The following is a 21,381-nucleotide window of genomic DNA, read 5'->3' as shown; positions in this document are numbered from 1 at the left end:
AGCATGTTGCCTTTTATGTAAGAAGAGAGGGAAATAAGAATATAGATAAGTATTTGCACATTTGTGCAAAAATAAATACAAGGAAGGTAATCCAGAAACTAATGAGATTGGTTTCTTATAGGATTTGGGTGGGAACATTGTGGAAAGGAAGGGGATGGGAATGAAAGTAGTAGGGATGGAGAGAGGGGTGCTTTTGTGAATGTATCTTTTTGTGTAGGTCTGACTTTGGAACCATATTAATGTTTCACATAATCAAAAATAAATAAAATCTATCAGGATGGGAAGGAAGAAACCCAAATGAAATAAAAACACAAACAAATGAGCCTAATTGGATTTCTAATAAGTAACAACCACGTTGAAGGGAGAAGAGGGCCGTGTGGGTGGCTCAGTCAGTTAAGCAGCTGCCTTCGTACTGGGATCAGTGAGCCCCGTGTTGGGGCTCCTTGCTCAGCGGGGAGCCTGCTTCTCCCTCTGCCCCGATTGTGCTCTCTCTCTGACTCTCTCTCTGTGTCAAATAAATAAAATCTTTTTTTTAAAAAAAAGGGAGAATAAAAAAACCAATTAACGACACAGAATTTTGACTATAAACCCCAAGCTCAAAACAAAAAAATCTGTAAACAAATACTGAGCTATTGTTACTAGAATTGTTTTTTGTTTGAATTAGGAATTCCGTACTACCTTATATACTTTAGGAGTAAGTGAGTTTACCAATATATTGAAGATAGAGATTTATCACTGTGGTAAAGAGAGTTGTAAATATGGCTTGAATGACATTGTGATTGGATTAGAATCTGAGATCAGTATGAATTACTGGTCTTTTTAGATAGACACAATAAATATAGATGTGTGTATGCATGGATCAGTATACAGGCATTTGTTTCCTAGTTCTTTCTGTCTGCTGTTCATTCTCTGACAAAATAGAAAGCTCTGTTGAGTTCCTGGATTTGGAGGACAGGTTCACAGTTAACTAGGATGTATTTAACAGGCATCCTTAAAATTTGCTTTTCTCCTTAGTTCCTAGTTTTCACCAGTATTTGATAAAATATGAAAAGATGCTGAATGATAAACACGTGCCATGTAGTTCTTGGGTATATATGAATAGTTGATTATTCTAGTCTCTGCTTACTCTTCCTCAGGCCACTTGGGACAGCCCAAATGGAAAGCTTGTATAAGTTAGTGTTTAAGACACTATGTGGAGAAATGTCTGATCCCTATAGTCCTGGCTACCTTCTTAGAAGATGCTGTGTGTATATATATATATATATATATTTTTTTTTTTAAAGATTTTATTTATTTATTTGACAGAGAGACATGGCCAGAGAGGGAACACAAGCAGGGGGAGTGGGAGAGGGAGAAGCAGGCTTCCTGAGGAGCAGGGAGCCCAACGTAGGGCTCGATCCCAGGACCCTGGGATCATGACCTGAGCTGAAGGCAGACACCCAACGACTGAGCCACCCAGGTGCCCCTAATTCATAATTTCTTAAAAAAAAAAATAAAAGTCATAAAATTTAGCACTCCATCAACTGTGTTTTGATTAGCTTTGAATAGACACACATTTTTTTTTTTAAAGATTTTATTTATTCATTTGACAGAGAGAGAGAGAGTAGCGAGAGCAGGAACACAAGCGGGGGAGTGGGAGAGAGAGAAGCAGGCTTCCCGCAGAGCAGGGAGCCTGATGCAGGGCTCGATCCCAGGACCCTGGGATCATGACCTGAGCCGAAGGCAGATGCTTAATGACTGAGCCACCCAGGTACCCCAACACATTTTTTTTTAAAGGTTTTAATTTATTGGAGAGAGAAAGCGAGAGAGAAAGCACGCGTGGGGGCAGAGGGAGAGGGAGAAGCAGACTCCCCTGCTGAGCTGGGAGCCCGATGTGGGGCTCAATCCCAGGACCCTGAGATCATGACCCAAGCCAAAGGCAGATGTTCAACCAGCTGAGCCACCCGGGTGCCCTGAGACACACATATTTTTGAAATAGTTTTATGCAACATTCATGAAGTGATTGAGATAATATTTTCAATTTGTTTCCTATTAATGTAAGATATTAGTAATTTCAGTAAGGTAGAGTGTTATTGGAGTTGCTGTTTCCTTCAAAGCAGGGACTGAATGAAGTAAAATGCCTTTGGGTCTAAGAGAACATTAAGTGGGATTTCAACCATGCTCACAGTTTGCCTACATGTGTAGTTTCTTTAATTCATTTAGTGAGCCCTTTTGATTACCTGCCATTTGTAAAGGCACTCTGCTAAGTACTTGGATTATAAATATGAATATGACTCTCTCCTTGTCCTGAGGTTCACAGTCCAATAGGGAAGATAAGCAAACTAATATTTGTAATGTAATGATTTAAAGCTAATAATAAACTGACGCAGGTCACAGCAGGATCCCATGGAAGTGAGCCTTGGGGAATTAGGAAGGGCTCTAGAGAAAAAATGTCACCTGAATTGGTACAGGTGCATAGGAGTTGGCCTGATGGACAGGGTGCTGGAATGAGCAGCATCTTAATAGATACCATAGTGTTTTGCACTTTAGGTAAATGAATAGTGTATGAAATAATTTCTTAAGTAGGATAATTCATGATAGGGGTTATCTCATTCTGTAGTCTCATTTGGTTGGCAAATTCTGGATGGCTTCATTTTGTGGGTTCCCTTATTTATTAGACCATGACTTAGTTGTTGGGGTGAATTGCTGGTGAGTAGAAAAGACTAACCTCTGGACTCGTAAGTGAGAACTCTTAGGTGAGGCTTTTGTTCTGAAGAGACTGGAGAAGTTTGTGTGTGTGTGTGTGTGTGTGTGTGTGTGTGTGTGTGTGTGTAACTAAGGAAGAAGAGGTTGACCTTAAACCTAAGAGAAGCAAAATGGAATTATAGAGAAAATATCTTTAGAAGACTAAGTTTTAGGGTTCTTGGACTGATGACTTAAGCCAGATGGACATAGTCATACTATAGACTTCAGTGAGATAGATGGGCAGTGCTGGGGTCTCAGTTACAGAGATGGTAAAAGAATAGTTCTTGTCATCATATGTGTATGTTGATAGTATTTGGACCCTATTTTGGTTTATTAGTTTACTGATCTATTTAGTAGTAATTCCCGTGGGATTAAAAACTTTTTAAACATAAAAAAGTTAGGGGCTCCTGGGTGGCTCAGTTAAGTATCTGCCTTTGGCTCAGGTCATGATCTCAGGGTCCTGTGATAGAGCCCCACATCGGTCTCCTTGCTCAGCAGGAAGTCTGCTTCTCCCTCTGCCTCTCCCCCCCTTGTTCTCTCTTGCTCTCTCTCAAATAAATAAAACAAAGCAAAAATTTAAAATAAACATAAAAAAGTTAAACAATGTAAACCTTCCCACCCCTAGCCTCAGTCATCCTGTTCTTGTTTTTACCCCATTCCTCCAGCGCATTTACCCCACCCAGGAAACTTTTTATTAATTTATGTATTCTTCTAGAGTTTCTTTATGTAAATAAAGAAAATGAAAATACACATTCTTATTTCTTTCTATCTCCACTGTCCAAAACCCACCAAAGCCAGCATATTATCCCTATTCTGCAAATTGGTCTTCCCATCCTTCCCTTTACATATTGTGTTTCTTAACAATGGAAATCTTCACAGAAGATTTTCCATAGAGTATGTATAATTTTATTTTATTTTATTTTCTTCTTCTTCCTCTTTTTTTAGTTTGTATGGTTTCCTTTTGGATACTTTATTTAACCAGTTCTCTGTTGGTAGACATTTGGGTTGTTTCTAGTTTTTAAAAAAATTTTTTTTAAAGATTCCATTTATTTATTTGAGAGAGAGAAAGAAAGTGCAAGCACGGAGTGGGGAGGAGGGTGGCAAGGAGCAGAGGGAAAGGGATAAGCAGACTGCACTCTTGAGTGTGGAGCCCAATGCAGGGCTCCATCCCACGACCCTGAGATCATGACCTGATCTGAAATCTAGTTGGTCGCTTAACGGACTGAGCCACCCAGGCACCCCGGGTTGTTTACAGTTTTTTATTATCATAACAGTGTTGTAGTGAATTACCTTGTATATGTCATTTGTCCATAAGCAAGTATAAAATTATGGAATCAATTCAGATGCGGTGTTACTAATCAGAGGCCATATATCTTTGTAATTTTGATAGGTAGTGCCATAATGCCCTCATGTTTGGACCCAGACTCTCACACTGATTATAAGGACTAATGTGTATTTCTTTCTTGCAAGCTTATTCGGATTTAATTGACATACAACATTGTGTAAGTTTAAGGTGTACAATGTGATGATTTGACATACGTATATATAGCAAAATATTTACCACAGTAAGGCTAGTTACTACATCTTTCACATAATTCACATAATTACCATTTTGTTGTTATGGTGGATAATAGGCATTTTTTTTTTTTTTTTTTAAAGATTTTGTTTGTTTATTTGAGAGAGAGAATGAGCACGACCAAGACCGGAGCTGAAGGCAGATGCTTAATCAACTGAGCCACCCAGGCACCCTGATAATAGGCATTTCTTCACAGCCTTGACAAGAAAGTACCTCGGCAGAGTGCCTGGGTGGCGCAGTTGGTTGAGCGTCGGACTCTTGGACTCTTGTTTTCGTCTCAGGTGGTGATCTCAGGGTCCTCCGATTGAGCTCCCTGTCGCGCTCCATGCTCCGCATGCAGTCTGCTTGAAATTCTTTATCCCTGTCCCTCTGCTCCTCCCTCTCCCCCCGCCCCCCGCATGCACCCTAGAGCTCTCTCTCTCTCTAAAATAAATAAATAAATCTTTAGAAAGTACCTTGGCAAACAGGGATTTTTGCTAAACTGATACGTGGAAAATGGGGTCTCTGTAGTTTTATTTCTCATTCTAGTAAATATCTTTTGGTGAAATGTGTACATAGTTCTTTTGGGTGAATAATCTATGGTTGGAATTCCTATGTCATAGGGTATGTGAATTTCCATTGCTCCACATTCTCAGCAAGCCTGGGTATTCTTAATTTCTTTAAATTTTACTTATTTTGGTGGCTACAAAATATCTTATTGTGGTTTTAATTTTTATTTTTATCCTCTAATGAGAGTGTCCATTTTTTCCCTATGCTTGTGGCTATATTGGTTTTTTGAAAACTTTATTTTAAAAAACCCTGAATATATAATCTCCATTTGTTAAACAAAAAGAAAGAAGAACAGACAAACACTCTTACACTAGCAATCTTAATCTGGTTCTTCACTGGGTACTAGGTATTAAAGAATATTTTTGACTCTTCTAATTGCATTTTGTAAAAAAAAAAAAAATGTAGAAATTACATTACTTTATCCTTTGATGTAGGGCTAGGACTTTGTGCTAGTATGTGAGGAGTACTCTGAGTTCAGTAGGAAGAAGGTGAAGTGGAGAGAGATGAATACTTACACCATGAAGTGAGTTTTGAATTTACATGGTTTTGCTTGCTTATTTGTGGGTGGAGATTGGGAGGTTGAAATCACTGTTACTTAAATAGAATAGTTTAGCCAACTCTTAAATTATAATGTAACTTGCATGATTGAGGCATAGTATCTTTTTTGTTTCTGTTTTTGTAGAAAAGTATTTTTACTTGAACAAGGACTAGAGATAGACTCTGTATAGGGGTTTTTGTTTGTTTATATGCCATTCTCAGTGCTTGGATAAGCTTTTGAAATCTTCACCCACATCTTTTTAAAGTTTATTGGATGTTTATTGTTTGTCCAGAATTTTTTCCTTTTTGTGAGAGTGGATCTTCATGTGTAAAGTTATTAATAACATTGTTTTTACCTAAAGTTTTAGTAGGAATTTTAAGAGTAAATTTTTTTTTAAAGATTTTATTTATTTATTTGAGAGAGAGCAAGAGCGCCAGCAGGGGGAAGGGCAGAGGGAGAAGCAGACTCCCCCCTAGACATCATTTTTTGGCAGTTTTAGGTTCACAATAAATTGAGTAGGAAGTACAGAGAGTTCTCTTATATCCCTGCCCCCACATGCATAGCCTCCCCGACTGTCAACATTCTGCACCAACAAATTGTGGTTATTTTCAATTGACCGATTCCCTTACTTTTGGAAAAGTAAGCAGTTTGATATATTTTAACATTGTCTAAAGTCTGTTTTATAACATTCTTCTCATTTTAAAGAGTATTATTGACCTTATTACAAAAACAAACCAAGGCGAGAATTAAATTACTTCCTTTCTAACAGAATTTTACTTTGAAGATACAAAATGAAAAAAATTTTCAACCTTTATAGCAACAATTACGCTCTCCTTTAATTCTTACTAATTTTATGAAACTTGAAGATTAAGTCTTTTCTCCCTTCTTTTACATCTTTAAATGTAAAAATGTTCTAACCAGATGCTTGGAATTTTTTATTAAAATTTCTAAAAAATTAAAATTATTAAAATTTCTGAATTTTTAATTAAAATTAAAATCCCCTCCAGAGGGGCGCCTGGGTGGCTCAGTCAGTTAATTAAGCGCCTGCCTTCAGCTCAGGTCATGATCCCAGGGTTCTGTAATCAAGCCCCGAGTGTGGCTCCCTGCTCTGCGGAGCCTGCTTTTCCCTCTCCTCCCCGCTTGTGCTCTCTCTAGCCATCTCTGTCTCCCTCCCTCAAATAAATAAATAAAACCTTAAAAAAAAAGATACTAAAAATTTTATTTATTTATTTGAGAGACAGAGCATGAGAGGGGAGGGGCAGAAGGAGAGGGGAGAGACAAGCAGACGCTCCACCCAGCACAGAGCCTGAGCCTGATGTGGTGCTCGATTCCAGGACCCTGGGATCACAACCTGAGTCAAAGTCAGAGGCTTAACCCACTGAGCCACTCAGGCACCCCATGGCCCTGCTTTTTAATTTTGCACTGGGCCTCCAAATTACGTAGCCAGTTGTGGCTACATACTATAAAGCCTAGTAAGTAATGAGAAAAACGCAACCCAATAAAAATGGCCAAAACTGTGAACAAAGGAATGCAGAAAGGAACATAGATATTAATAAACATGTGAAAAGGTCTTCAACCTCATTAAGTAATACAGACTGAAATCATGGTATAAGTTCTATATTGCCTCAAATTAAGAAATCTGAATTTACCAGGTATTGGAGAGGATTGTGTCATCAGTTTACATACTGCTGCTGAGTTGGTAGAGTGATATAATCGGAAGACAGTTTGGCATTTTTGGTAAAGTTGGGAATTTACATGTCCTATAACCCACCAATTCCACTTCTAGGTTTAAAGCATACCCTAAAGATGGGGCGCCTGGGTGGCTCAGTCGTTAAGCGTCTGCCTTCTACTCAGGTCATGATCCCAGGGTCCTGGGATCGAGCCCCGCATCGGGCTCCCTGCTCCGCGGGAAGCCTGCTTCTCCCTCTCCCACTCTCCCTGCTTGTGTTCCCTCTCTTGCTGTCTCTCTCTGTCAAATAAATAAATAAAATCTAAAAAAAAAAAAGCATACCCTAAAGAAATTCTTGTTCATGTGCACCTGGAGACTTGTATAATAATGTTGATAAAAGCAAAAAACTTTAAACCATCTTAAATGCTTGAAAACAGAATAAATACATTGTGGCGTATTTACATAATGAAACGCTCTAGAGAATTAAAAAGTAACATGAATAAAGCTTAGAAAAATATTTGAGTGACAAAATTCACATCCCTGAAGACTCCATCAGCATATGAATTTATCAAGCTGAAAAAGGGAGCCAGGGATACAAAGCTAAACAAAACATTATTTAGGGATATATACATGTGTGACAAAGTTCTGTTTTAAACAGTAATGGAATAATTATTCAGGATAAAGGTTGGGATGAGAGGAGCATGTAGGTAGATGTAATGTTATTGGTGTTCTTCTGTGGGATGGTGATTTATAGTGTTCATCTTACGTTTGCTTGCATGCATCTTTCCATATATTGTGTGTGTTTCAAATACTAGAGAAGGGGGGAAGATGAAATAAGCTATCCATAGTTAGTAGCTTATGATGTAGATAGAGGAATAGGTTGAGAAGTTGAAAAAAAATTAGCATGTTACAGAAAAGAGGTTTCAAAAAGGTGATCTGAATGAGAGGATTTAGGTAGTTGTATAGGGTGTCTACTTAGTTCCCTTCTTATTCTAATGATCTACAATTTTAATATTGTAGTTCATATGTTTCTTATATTTTTCCCCATATTTAAAAATAGTTATAAACAGTCATGTCATACAAGTAATAAATTTATTTTTAATTTAGTTCATTTAGGTGTTAATACCTTTTATCTTCACCCTTTTTTGTAGTGTGTCTTTTAATTTGAAAGTCTTCCACGAAAACTTCAGTTTAAAAAAATAAGTAATGTCATCATCTGATATCTTAAAAGACTGAAATGGGGGCTATCATTTTGAGGTAAGTATCCAATTTTGTATCTTTACTTACGTTCATTTTCCAGAAGTTGAAAAATAGAAGGAAGGGAATATTAGTTAGGTTCTAAATCTTTTTTTTTTTAAGATTTTATTTTTAGGTAATCTCTACTCCCAACATGGGGTTTGAACTCATGACCTTGAGATCAAGAATTGAATGCTCTTTTGACTGAGTAAGCCAGGCACCCCTAGATTCTAAATCTTTTAGTTAATCTCTGTTAGAAAGGTAGAAATCCTAGGCGTTGTTTTAAAATAGTCTGATGGTTAGGATTATGTTTATCTCATTGTTAACAGAGCTTCATCAAGGACGGAGGAGGGGATAGTATTGTTGAAAGCTGTTTAGAGAGGTTAATTCAAAACTGAAGCTTTTTGGACCTTTTTCGGAGTTGGTAGTTAGGAGGTTATTGTTTGCCCCTTTCAAGACAGTGTTTGTGGCTGAAAATAAGTTTGCAGTAAAAGAGTGAAGAGGAGGTGATAAAGTGAATATTCCATCTCGAATTCATTTATTAAATCAGTAGGTAGAATGTACTTAGGATGCAGCAATCATTTTCCTAAGTACTGGAGTTCTAGTTAGCATGACCATATATCCTGGTTTAAGCCTCTTGTAGATCAATTAATGCCAAACTTTTCCCCCTAGCTTTGAGATATAATTGGCATATATCATTCTGTAATTGCCCAACTTTTTTTTTTGCTCTGTACTTTTTTATCCCCATGAGTTAGTTTTTATCTTTTTTTTTTTTTAAAGATTTTATTTATTTATTTGTCAGAGAGAGAGAGCATAAGCAGGGGGAGCAGCAGGCAGGGGGAGAAGCAGGCTCCCCATTGAGCAGGGAGCCCAGTGCAGAATTCGATCCTACAACCCTGGGATCATGACCCAACTGGAAGGCAGATGCTTAACCAACTGAGCCACCTAGGCGTCCCAGTTTTTATCTTTTTAAAATTTTTATTGATCTTTACTATTTTTATTTTTTTTTTAAGTAATCTCTATGCCCATCATGGGGCTTGAACTCACAATCCTAAGATCAAGAGTTGCATGCACCCTGCCACTACCCTCCCCTTTGGCCACCCCCAGTTCTATATTTAGGGGTCTGTTTCTTTGTTTATTTGCTTGTTTTGTTTTTAGATTCCACATATGAGTGAAATCATAAGGTATTTGCCTTTGACTTATATCACTTAGCATAATATCCTGTAGGTCCATCCATGTTGTCATGAATGGCAAGATTTCACTTCTCTGGGCACCTGGGTGGCTCAGTCGTTAAGCGTCTGCCTTCGGCTCAGGTCATGATCCCAGGGTCCTGGGATCAAGCCCCACATCGGGCTCCCTGCTCAGCGGGGAGTCTGCTTCTCCCTCTCCCACTCCCTCTGCTTGTGTTCCCTCTCTCGTTGTGTCTCTCTCTGTCAAATAAATAAATAAAATATTAAAAAAAAAAAAAGATTTCACTTTTCTTATGGGTGAGTAATACTGCATTTTATACATGTATATCACAGCTTTATTCATTCATCTATCTGTGGACACTTAGGCTGCTTCCATATCTTGGCTACTGTAAATAATGCCGCAGTAAACATAGGGGTGCATATATCTTTTTGAAGTAGCGTTTTTGTTTTCTTTTCGTAAGTGTCCAGAAGTGAAATTACCTAATTATATGGTTATTTCTTTTTTTTTTTTTTTAAAGATTTTATTTATTTATTTGACAGAGAGAGACACAGCAAGAGATGGAACACAAGCAGGGGGAGTGGGAGAGGGGGAAGCAGGCTCTCCACCGAGCAGGGAGCCCGATGCGGGGCTCGATCCCAGGATCCTGGGATCATGACCTGAGCCGAAGGCAGACGCTTAACGACTGAGCCACCCAGGTGCCCCTGGTTATTTCTTTTTATTTCTTATTTTTTTAAAAGATTTTATTTATTTGAGAGAGTGAACACAACAGGGGAAGGGGCTGAGTGAGGAGAAGCAGACTCCCTGCTGAGCAGGGAGCCCAATGCAGGGCTCAATCCCAGGACCCTGGGATCATCACCTGAGCTGAAGGCAGACACTTAACCAACTGAGCACCCAGGCACCCCGGTATTTCTATTTTTAATTTTTTGAGGAAACTCCATGCTGTTTTCCAAAGTGGCTGCACCAATTTACATTCCTACCAATAGTATACAAGGATTCCCTTTTCTCTACATCCTCACCAACATTTGTTACTACTTGTCTTTTTGGTACTAGCCATTCTAACTGGTGTGAAGTGATATTTTGGTTTTGATTTGCATTTCCCTGATGATCAATGATGTTGAGCGTCTTTTCATGTGTCTTTTGGCTATCTGTATGTCTTCTTTGGAAAAATGTCTATTCAGTGCCTCTGCCCATTTTTAAAATCAGATTGTTTTCTTGGTGTTGACTTGTATAAATTCTTTATTTATTTTGAATATTAACTACTTATCAGATACATAATTTGTAAATATCTTCTCCCATTCAGTAAATTGCCTTCTCATTTTGTAGATGGTTTCCTTTGCTGTGCAGAAACTTTTTATTTTGGCATACTGCCAACTATTTATTTTTGCTTTTGTTCCTTGCTTGGGAGGACAAATCCAGAAAAATACCATGAAGGCTGATGTGTAAGAATTTACTGCCTATGTTTCCTTCTAGGAGTTCTATGGTTTCAGGTCTCACATTTAGGTCTTTAATCCATTTTGAGTTTATTTTTGTGTACCATATGGGAAAGTGGTCCAGTTTCATTTTTTTGTATGTATCTGTCCAGTTTCCCAGCACCATTTATTGAAGAGACTGTCCTTTCCCCATTGTGTATTGCCTCCTTTGTTGTAGATTAACCACATTAAGTATGGGTTTATTACTTGGCTTTTTATTCTGTTCCATTGATCCATGGGTCTTACTTTTGCGCCAGTACCATGCTGTTCTGATTACTATAGGTTTTTAGTGTAGTTTGAAATCTAGAATTGTGATACTTCAGTTTTTGTTCTTTCTCAAGGTTGCTTCGGCTGTTTAGGGTCTTTTGTAGTTCTGTACTAATGTTAGGATTATTCTAGTTCTATGAAAAATACTGTTGGTATTTTGATATGGCTTGCATTGAATCTGTAGATTGTTGTGGGTAGTATGGACATTTTAACAATGTTAATTCTTCCAGTCCATAGACATGGTATATGTTTCCATTTATTTGTGTTGTCTTCAATTTCTTTTTTTTATTTTTTATTTTATTTTATTTATTTATTTTTTAAAGATTTTATTTATTTATTTGATAGAGAGAGACACAGCAAGAGAGGGAACACAAGCAAGGGGAGTGGGAGAAGGAGAAGCAGGCTTCCTGCCGAGCAGGGAGCCCGATGGAGGGCTCGATCCCAGGACCTTGGGATCATGACCTGAGCTGAATGCAGACGCTTAACGACTGAGCCACCCAGCTTTTTTTATTTTTATTTTTTTAAAGATTTCTTATTTATTTATTTGACAGAGAGAGAGATAGTGAAAGCAGGAACACAAGCAGGGGGAGTGGGAAAGGGAGAAGCAGGCTTCCCGCGGAGCAGGGAGCCCGATGTGGGGCTCGATCCCAGGACCCTGGGACCATGACCTGAGTAGAAGGCAGACACTTAACGACTGAGCCACCCAGGTGCCCTGCTCTTTTTTTATTTTTAAAGCTTCCTTTTTTTAAACTTTTTTAAAAGTTGAGCGTGGAGTCCAGCACAGGGTTTGAACTCATGAGGTCCTGAGCTGTGATCAGGAGTTGGATGCTTAACTGACAGAGCCACCCACATGCCCGGTCTTCAGTTTCTTTCATCATATCTTATAGTTTTCAGAGTACAGGTCTTTTACTTCCTTGGGTAAATTTATTCCTAGATATTTTATTCTTTTATGCACTTGTAAATGGGATTATTTTCTTAATATCTCTTTCTGTTCATTATTGCATATAGAAATGCAACAGTATTCTGTATATTAGTTTTGTGCCCTCAACTTTACTCAATTAATTTTTTAGTTCTAATATTTTTTTTTTTTGGTGGAATCTTTAGGGTTTTGTTTTTTTTTTTAATTTTCTATATATTATACCTTGTCATTTGCAAATAGTGACAGTTTTACTTTTTCCTACCAATTTGGATGCCTTTTATTTATTTATTTTTGTTTCATTGCTGTGGTTAGAACTTCCAGTACTGTGTTGAATAAAAGTGTTGAGAGTGGACATCCTTGTTTTATTCCTGATCTTAGAGGAAAAACTTTCAGCTTTGAGTATTATGTTAGCTTTGAGTTTGTCATATATAGTTTTTATTACGTTGAGATGTGTTTCCTCTAAATTTGCTTTGTGGAGAGTTTTTACCATGAACAGATGTAGAATTTTGTCAAATGCTTTTTCTGTATCTATTGAAATGATCATATGATTTTTATCCTTCATTTTGTTAATGTGGCGCATCACATTGATTGATTTGCGGATATTGAACCATTCTTGCATCTCTAGATGTCCAACTGTTTTCTTTAAGATTTTATTTATTTTTTATTTTTTTAAAGATTTTATTTATTTATTTGAGAGAGAGAGAGAGATTACAAGTAAGCAGACAGGCAGGCAGAGGGAGAGGGAGAAGCAGGCTCCCCGCTGAGTACGGAGCCTGATGTGGGGCTTGATCCCAGGATGCTGGGATCATGACCTGAGCTGAAGGCAGATGCTTAACTGACTGAGTCACCCAGGTGCCCCAAGATTTTATTTTTTTTAAAGTAATCTTTACACCCAAAGTGGGGCTCAAGCTCACAAGCCCCAGTTTAAAAGTTACATGCTCCACTCACTGAGCCAGCTAGGCACCCTTGGCTGTTCACCTATTTTTTTTTTTTTAAAGATTTTATTTATTTAACAGAGAGAGACACAGCTAGAGAGGGAACACAAGCAGGGGGAGTGGGAGAGGGAGAAGCAGGCTCCCCGCTGAGCAGGAAGCCCAATGCAGGGCTCGATCCCAGGACCTTGGGACTGTGACCCGAGCTGAAGGCAGACACCTAATGACTGAGCCACCCAGGCGCCCCTGTTCACCTATTTTTAATGCCCTCTTTTGCTTTTAAGTCTACTGGTTTGGATGATAAATTACATGGTTCATCCAGTGATACATTACATGGATGATAAATTACATGGTCTATGTTCTGTTAATAAGGACAGACATTACCGGCCTGGGCTTATTTTGCCAGCTAAACTGGGCTTCTAGTCTTGCAGGCAAGTTAAGTGCTTAACAAATGTTCATGAAATGAATTGGCTAATTACAGCTGTGATCAGGGCTGCAGAAGTGAAATAATGACTACCTGATTGAGTTCATTCAACAGCAGAGATTTCAGAAGTAGATTTGGCAGAGAATATGGAAGAAAGGAGTCATACAAACGAATCCAAGATTTTGAGTTCTGGTGGCTTGAAGTATGATGGTACCATGAACAGAAGAAGTAAGGAAACTATGAGGAAAGACTGGTACTAATGGTCTAGTGGGTGGGACTGTAACATGATGAATTTTGTTAGACACATTTTTTGAGTTATAGGTAGACGTTTTAGAATATTTCCTTAATTGTGGGAATATGAAACTGGAAATTAGAAAAATATACTTTAGGACCTGGATATAATAGATTTTGGAGTAATTCACATAGAATGTCAATTGAAAGTAGGTAATATTTACAGGGCCCTAGCCAAGAGAAAAATGTTAAGTGCAGGACTTTAGGAAGTATCTATGGTAAATGAGTGGATGTTGTTAAAAAGAATCTGTAAAGGAGAAATAAGAAAAATATTAAGGAGACCAGAATCATGCAGCGTCTTTCTTTGAAGCGTAGTAAAGACTTTCAGGGAGAGGCTCTTTAGAGGGATGAGATGCTGTAGAAAGATTAAGGATTTTATTTTATTTTATTTATTTTATTTATTTTAAAGATTTTATTTATTTATTTGACAGAGAGAGACATAGCGAGAGAGGGAACACAAGCAGGGGGAGTGGGAGAGGGAGAAGCAGGCTTCCCGCCGAGCAGGGAGCCCGATGCAGGGCTCGATCCCAGGACCCTGGGACCATGACCTGAGCCGAAGGCAGATGCTTAACCGACTGAGCCACCCAGGCGCCCCAAGATTAAGGATTTTAATACCCTGGAAAGCATCACTGAATTTAACTATTAAGAAGTTAATGAAGGACATCTGGGTGGCTTAGTCAGTTGAGTGTCTGACTCTTTGATTTCCGCTCGTGGCATGATCTCAGGGTTATGAAATTGAGCCCCGAATCCGGGCTCCGTGTTAGATGTGGAACCTGCTTAAGATTCTCTCTCTGCCCCTCCCCCCTTTCTCTCTCTTAAAAAAAAGAGTTAAGTAAATGGTTTTGCAACCTACACAGCATGAAGAATAAAGTAGAATGTTTTTCAAGAAGTTTGTGCAGTTGTGAGGACTTAGCCATATAGGAGATATTTTTGCATTAGCATGTAGTATATTTTAGGTAAAGGGGAATGATCCATTAGAGTTTAGTAGTTTAAATATTAGAGTGATTAATTGCCAGGAGGAGGTAGAAAGGTTTGAGATCAAGGACATGGGTAAAGGGCTTAATTCTTACAGAAAAGTAGCAACATTTCTGCTTAGAAACCAGAGGAATAGAAGAAAGCAAATCAAGGAATTTTTAGGCAAAGAGGAGGAAAACTGTGTAATTCTTCCTTATCCTACTTTGTTAATAAGGTAGGGATTAAGGTTATCTGCTAGGTATATAGTTAATTAGGGGTGTTGGGATCCTGGGAAAAGAAAATATTTAGGGAAAACATTGTAATCACCAAATTCACTGAATATTTATTAAACATCTGCTTTGTGCCAGGTATTCTTATAGATAAGATCCAGAAAAATACCAAATTGTAATGTGATAACGAAGAGAATTTTAAAACAAAGCGCCTGGTAGAGTGGCTGGGTGATTACTTCTTTTGTTTCTTTTTTTCTTTTAAAATATTTTATTTATTTATTTGACAGAGACAGAGAGAGAGAGTGTGCATAAGCAGGGGGAGTGGCAGGGTGAGGGAGAGGGAGAAGCAGGCTTCCTTCTGAGCGGGGAGCCCGATGTGGGGCTTGATCCCAGGACCCTAGGATCATGACCTGAGCCGAAGGCAGACACTTAACTGACTGAGCCACCTAGGCACCCCCTTTATTTTTTTTTTAAGATTTTATTTATTTATTTGACAGAGCACGAGTGGGGTGAGGCACAGAGGGAGAAAGAAAAGCAGACTCCTCACCGAGCAGGAAGCCTCATGTGGGGCTCAATTTCAGGACCTCGAGACCATGACTTGAGCCAAAGGCAGATGCTTAACTGACTGAGCCACCCAGGCACCCCTTGGTGTTTACTCCTGAGGAGGTGACATTAAGATAAGGTGTGAAAGGGCACCTGGGTGGCTCAGTCGTTAAGCGTCTGCCTTTGGCTCAGGTCATGATCCTAGGGTCCTGGGATCAAGCCCCACATCGGGCTCTCTGCTCTGCGGGAAGTCTGCTTCTCCCTCTCCCACTCCCCCTGCTTGTGTTCCTTCTTTCACTGTGTCTCTCTCTGTCAAATAAATAAAATCTTTAAAAAAAAAAAAAAGATAAGGTGTGAAAGACAAAAATTCTGTCACTTGAAAATCAAACTAAGTAAGAACCTTCAAGTGGAAACAAGCTTGTTGTGTTGGAGATATAGAAAGAAGTCCCATACTCTAGAACAGAATGGAAGAGGACCATAGTATCATGAGATGAAGTTCATGTAGGTAGGGCTGGGCCGTGTTGGTCCTATGGCCATGGTAAGGAGTCTAGACTCAAGGAAGTTTTTTTTTTTTTTTAAATATTTTATTTATTAGAGAGAGAGAGAGTGAGAGCATGAGCAGTGGGAGGGGCAGAGGGAGAAGCAGGCTCCCCACTGAGGACATGGGGCTCGATCCTAGGACCTTGGGATCATGACCTGAGCCGAAGGCAGACACTTAACTGGCTGAGCCACCGAGGTGCTCAAGGAAGGTTTTGTTTTGTTTTTTAAGATTTTATTTATTTATTTGACAGAGAGAGACACAGCGAGAGAGGGAACACAGCAGGGGGAGTGGGAGAAGGAGAAGCAGGCTTCCTGCTGAGCAGGGAGCCTGACACGGGGCTCGATCCCGGGACCCTGGAATCATGTCCTGAACCGAAGGCAGACGCTTAATGACTGAGCCCGCCAGGCGCCCCTTGCTTTTTTATTTTTTAAAGATTTATTTATCTTAGTGTAAGTGGGGGGTGAGGGGCAAAGGGAGAGGGAGAGAGAAGTAGACTCCCTGCTGAGCCCAGAGCCCAGTGTCAGGCTTGATCTCATGACCTTGAGATCACGACCCAAGCCGAAATCAAGAGTCAGATGCTTAACTGATTGAGTGACCCAGGTGCCCCCCTGCTTTTAATTCTTTTGGGTAGTGGAATTGTTGGATCATATGGTAAGTCTGTGTTTAAATTTTTGAGGAACTGCCATATTCTTCCACAGTCGTTGTACCATTTTACCTTCCCACCACTAATATACAAGGGTTACAATTTGTAGTTTACTTTTGGTTTTGAATAGTGGAATGTTTTAAGTATATGTATTATCTTAGAACAGTGTATATCATAGATTGTTTTTAGTAGTTATAGAAGTAACACAAATCCTCATGCTCTGCTGTAAGATCAGAACTGGTAAAGAAAGTTGTGTTCTAGTTAATTCCTGTGAATTTAAAATTCTGGAGGCTTAAAAAGAATATGTTGCCAGAAACTTACGGATACTGTGTCTATGTAACTTGGTTGTGATATCTAATATACTAGTACCTTCACTTGGCTCTGGAGAAAGCTTTGTGTTTTGATTAGTAGGTAGGAATAATTATAATTTCACAGGATAGGACAAGATGATTAAACGAGCTAGAATGATTTTTTCTTCCCCCAAAGAGTACACTTGTTAACTTCCGAGATTGGAAATTTTATAAGGAGGTTGGGAAATTTTCATCTTGCTGTTGACTCATACATTGTCTGTGTGATAGTTCAGGAAAGATGTTGTCTGTTTAGATGGATGATAGACCAATAAGAATTATTAAAGGAAAAAATGTTGATGGGATTATAGCTCTTGCAGAGGTTTTTGAAGCTTTGCACCTTGTTTGTAATTGTCATTAAGATTTTGAAATTTTGAAGTAGATGGTATTCATTGTCTTAAGTATTGTTATAATTATGCTTTTTGTTGCTAAATGACATATTTTAATTTCAAAAAGTTTACTTTATGGGGCGCCTGGGTGGCTCAGTCAGTTAAGCGTCTGCCTTCGGCTCAGGTCATGATACCAGGGTCCTGGGATGGAGCCCCACATCGGGCTTGCTGCTCAGTGGGGAGTCTGCTTCTTTCTCTCCCTCTGCCTGCTGCCCCGCCTGCTTGTATGCTAGCTCTCTCTCTCTGTCAAATAAATAAATAAAATCTTAAAAAAAAAAAACTTACTTTAGAAGCTTCTTATCATGTTACATGAACACTGTGAATAAACTGAGTGGTTTAAACTTGCTTCCCGTCTTTATTAGTTCCTCTTCCTCCAGTTCTTTTCTTTGCCTCAGGGTTCTTTTTCTTTAATGTATATTGAATGTTTATGCAGTTAGAAAAAATGTTCATAAAGATCATATTGTTGAGTGCCTACTGTTTCTGGTTCTTTGATAACGTGGTTTTTGCTTTTACTCAGAAAATAACTGTGCTCAGATTGTCCATATAGTCTACCGTAGACAGTGAGGATATTGTGAAAGAAATTCTGGCTATCTGCGTAGCATGACCTTTCAAAACTGTTTTCTTTGCTGCAAGCATCTCACTTAGCCTTTTGACTGCCACATGACAGAGGAAGTAGTATATAAAGGGCAATATAAATGGCTGCCTTGTTGATGTCAGTACAGTTTTCCAATATAAGAGCATGCTCTTATGCCACATGTTATTAAATATCATTGTTTTGTTTTTGTGGAGGATTAACAATTTTCATGCATAATACAGAGTATATTTTAAGTATAATTATAAATATTACAATAGTTAAAACTGAAATAGAAGATAATTTATGTGGGGTGCCAGGCTTGCATGGGGTCATGAGGTTGAGCCCCACTTTGGGTAAAGAGATTACGTAAAAATAAATAAATAAGGGGCGCCTGGGTGGCTCAGTCGTTAAGCATCTGCCTTCGGCTCAGGTCATGATCCCAGGGTCCTGGGATCGAGCCCCGCATTGGGCTCCCTGCTCTGCAGGAAGCCTGCTTCTCCCTCTCCCGCTCCCCCTGTTTGTGTTCCCTCTCTTGCTGTGTCTCTGTCAAATAAATAAAATCTTTAATAAATAAATAAATAAATGAAAACTTTAATAATTTATGTTACTTTGAAAAGTCTTAATTTTTTATTCAAAGTTTTTTTTTTTTTTTAAAGATTTTATTTATTTATTTGACAGAGAGAGACAGTGAGAGAGGGAACACAAGTAGAGGAAGTGGGAGAGGGAGAAGCAGGCTTCCCGCTGAGCAGGGAGCCTGATGCGGGGCTCGATCTCGGGACCCTGGGATCATGACCGGAGCCAAAGGCAGACACTTAATGACTAAGCCACCCAGGCGTCCCTATTCAAAGCTTTTTAAATTTAGTTTTAAGAATTATTAATGATTGGAGATTATTATATACAGACCATGACTACAAATCCACTATTTTTATGGGCAGAGATTTTAAAGCAACTTTGGAGGTATCTTTCTGCTGTTCCTGAGCAGCCAAGAGAGTCTTCCTTAAAACTGTGAAGGGGCTATAGAATTGTTCAATTCCTATGTTGAATACCTGAAATTAATATAACATTATATGTCAACTATATATCAGTTAAAAAAAACCATTGCTATGAAAGGGTCTGGGGAATATGAATAAGCACCAGCCTTTTTTTTTTTTAATTTTCATTAAAGATTTTATTTGTTTATTTTAGAGGGGGGAGGGACAGAGGGAAGGAGAGAGAGAGATTCTCAAGCAGACTCCCTGCTGAGTGCAGAGCCTAACATGGGGCTGGATCCCAGGACCCCGAGTTCATGACCTGAACAGAAATTAAGAGTTGGACCCTCAACCGACTGAGCCACCCAGGTGCTCCTGCACCAGCCGGATTTTATTTTATTTTATTTTTTAAAAAAGATTTCATTTATTTATTTGACAGAGAGAGACACAGAGAGAGAGGGAACACAAGCAAGGGGAGTGGGAGAGGGAGAAGCAGGCTACCCCTGGAGCAGGGAGCCCGATGCGGGGCTCGATCCCAGGACTCCCGGATCATGACCTGAACCAAAGGCAGATGCTTAACGACTGAGCCACCCAGGCGCCCCACCAGCCTGATTTTAAACTTTAATCTTATTTTCAGGTAGTAGCTTAGATCTATAATGTTTGTATTTATTTATTCATCATTCAGCAGATGATTATTCATGTCTGGTATCAGGCACTGTACAGAACCTGAAAGATAAAAGAGCCTGTCCCTGTTGGTCAGGAACTCACTATTTAGACAATAGCAAGGGTAGCAGGAATAAAGTTTAGTAGAATCATAACTCCTTATTCAGCTGCTAATGTCAGTTCCCTCACAGAATCTAGAGGTAAAGACAGAGGTTATAAGGAGAAGCAGTATGAGGATGGTCAAGATTCTTAGGTTGGAGCAGTGCTGGAGGGGAAGCAACTGCAGGTGACAGGAGAAATCTGGAGCTTGGGTTTAGTTATCACCAACACGGAGGTCACAGAGCAAAATGGGGAATGGGTTCCCATCAAATGAGTTCTCCATGCTAGGTGCTGCCTGGGAGCTTTACATATGTTATTGCTCTCAGTGTGTAAAAAAAAGTGTGAAATTCAGCATGTATACAGAAGATCACATTAAAACTGAAATTTATGGGGCGCCTGGGTTGCTCAGTTGGTTAGGCGACTGCCTTCGGCTCAGGTCATGATGTTGGAGTCCTGGGATCAAGTCCCACATCGGGCTCCCTGCTCAGCAGGGAGTCTGCTTCTCCCTCTGACCCTCCCCCCTCTCATGCTTGCTCTCTCTCAAATAAATAAATAAATAAAATCTTTTAAAAAATAAATTTATAATTTAAAGAACAATAAAAAATAAAACCTCTGTGCATAATAGCCAGGCCAATCCTGTGTGTCTTATTTTTCTTACTTTCCCCAAGCTACACTTAGATGAATATTTTATTTCCTTACTTTTTTTTCTTTTCCTTTTTGGGGGGTGTGAGAGTGGCAGAGGGAAGAGGGAGAGAATCTTAAGGAGGCTCCACTCTGAGCGCGGCTCCCCATGTGGGGCTCAGTCTCACAACCCTGGGATCATGACCTAAGCCGAAATCAAGAGTTGGATGCTTAACCGACTGAGCCACCTAGGTGTCCCAACCTTGTTTTTCTTTATAGCTTTACCATCTATATGTATATATCTGAAAAATATTTAACATTGTATTTGTACTTATGTAAATGGAGTCATATCGTATATATTCTTTTTTCCTCTTAACATTGTAAGGTTCATTCATGGTGATGTGTATAGTTGTATTATACTGATTTTCTCTATTGTAAAATATTCAGTACAACTTACTGATCCATTCTATTAATGTGCATTTAGGTTGTGTCTAGCTTTCAGATATTATGAACGATTCCACATTGAACATTCATGTACGTGTGGCATCATTGGTTAAGTTTTTTTCAAGGTTATGTACTTAGTAATGGAATTTTTGATGCCAGACTCTGAAAGAGATTGAATCAGTTTATTCTCCCACCAGCAGTGATCTATGAAATGGTATCTCCTTGCAGTTTTTAATTTGTTACCTTGATGAATAATGAGGTTTAACATCTTTTCCCCCATATGTTTATGGATTTTTTTGGCTGCTTTGAAGTTTGTGTTTAATTATTTTGCCCATTTTTCTGTTGGGTTCATGATTTTTACATATTTATTTTCTCACTAAAATTTATAAAAATTATTTATTTGATCAATTTTTATTTTAATTCCAGTGTAGTTAACATACAGTATTATATTACAGGTATACAATATAGTGATTTAACAGTTCTGTACATTATCCAGTACTCATCAAAATAAATGTACTATTAATCCCCTTTACCTGTTTCAATCTATTTTTATTCACCTGTTTAACATTCTTCATTGAGT

General features: G+C 38.8%; 1 protein-coding gene across 1 annotated transcript in view; it reads left to right on the top strand.

Moving 5' to 3' along the window:
* The first annotated feature begins 8,207 nt into the window (after window positions 1–8,207).
* PIK3CB (phosphatidylinositol-4,5-bisphosphate 3-kinase catalytic subunit beta) overlaps window positions 8,208–21,381 on the top strand; it is a 145,120-nt gene continuing 131,946 nt past the window's right edge. Inside the window, exon 1 of the mRNA XM_081800808.1 lies at window positions 8,208–8,313. The gene's annotated coding sequence lies outside the window, so the exon portion shown is untranslated. The remainder of the gene's footprint in view (window positions 8,314–21,381) is intronic.

The sequence above is a fragment of the Leptonychotes weddellii genome, chromosome 1 (assembly GCF_054177405.1).
Source record: "Leptonychotes weddellii isolate Sample4059 chromosome 1, ASM5417740v2, whole genome shotgun sequence".
NCBI classification, from domain to species: domain Eukaryota; kingdom Metazoa; phylum Chordata; class Mammalia; order Carnivora; family Phocidae; genus Leptonychotes; species Leptonychotes weddellii.
This window is presented reverse-complemented; position numbering and strand designations above follow the sequence as displayed.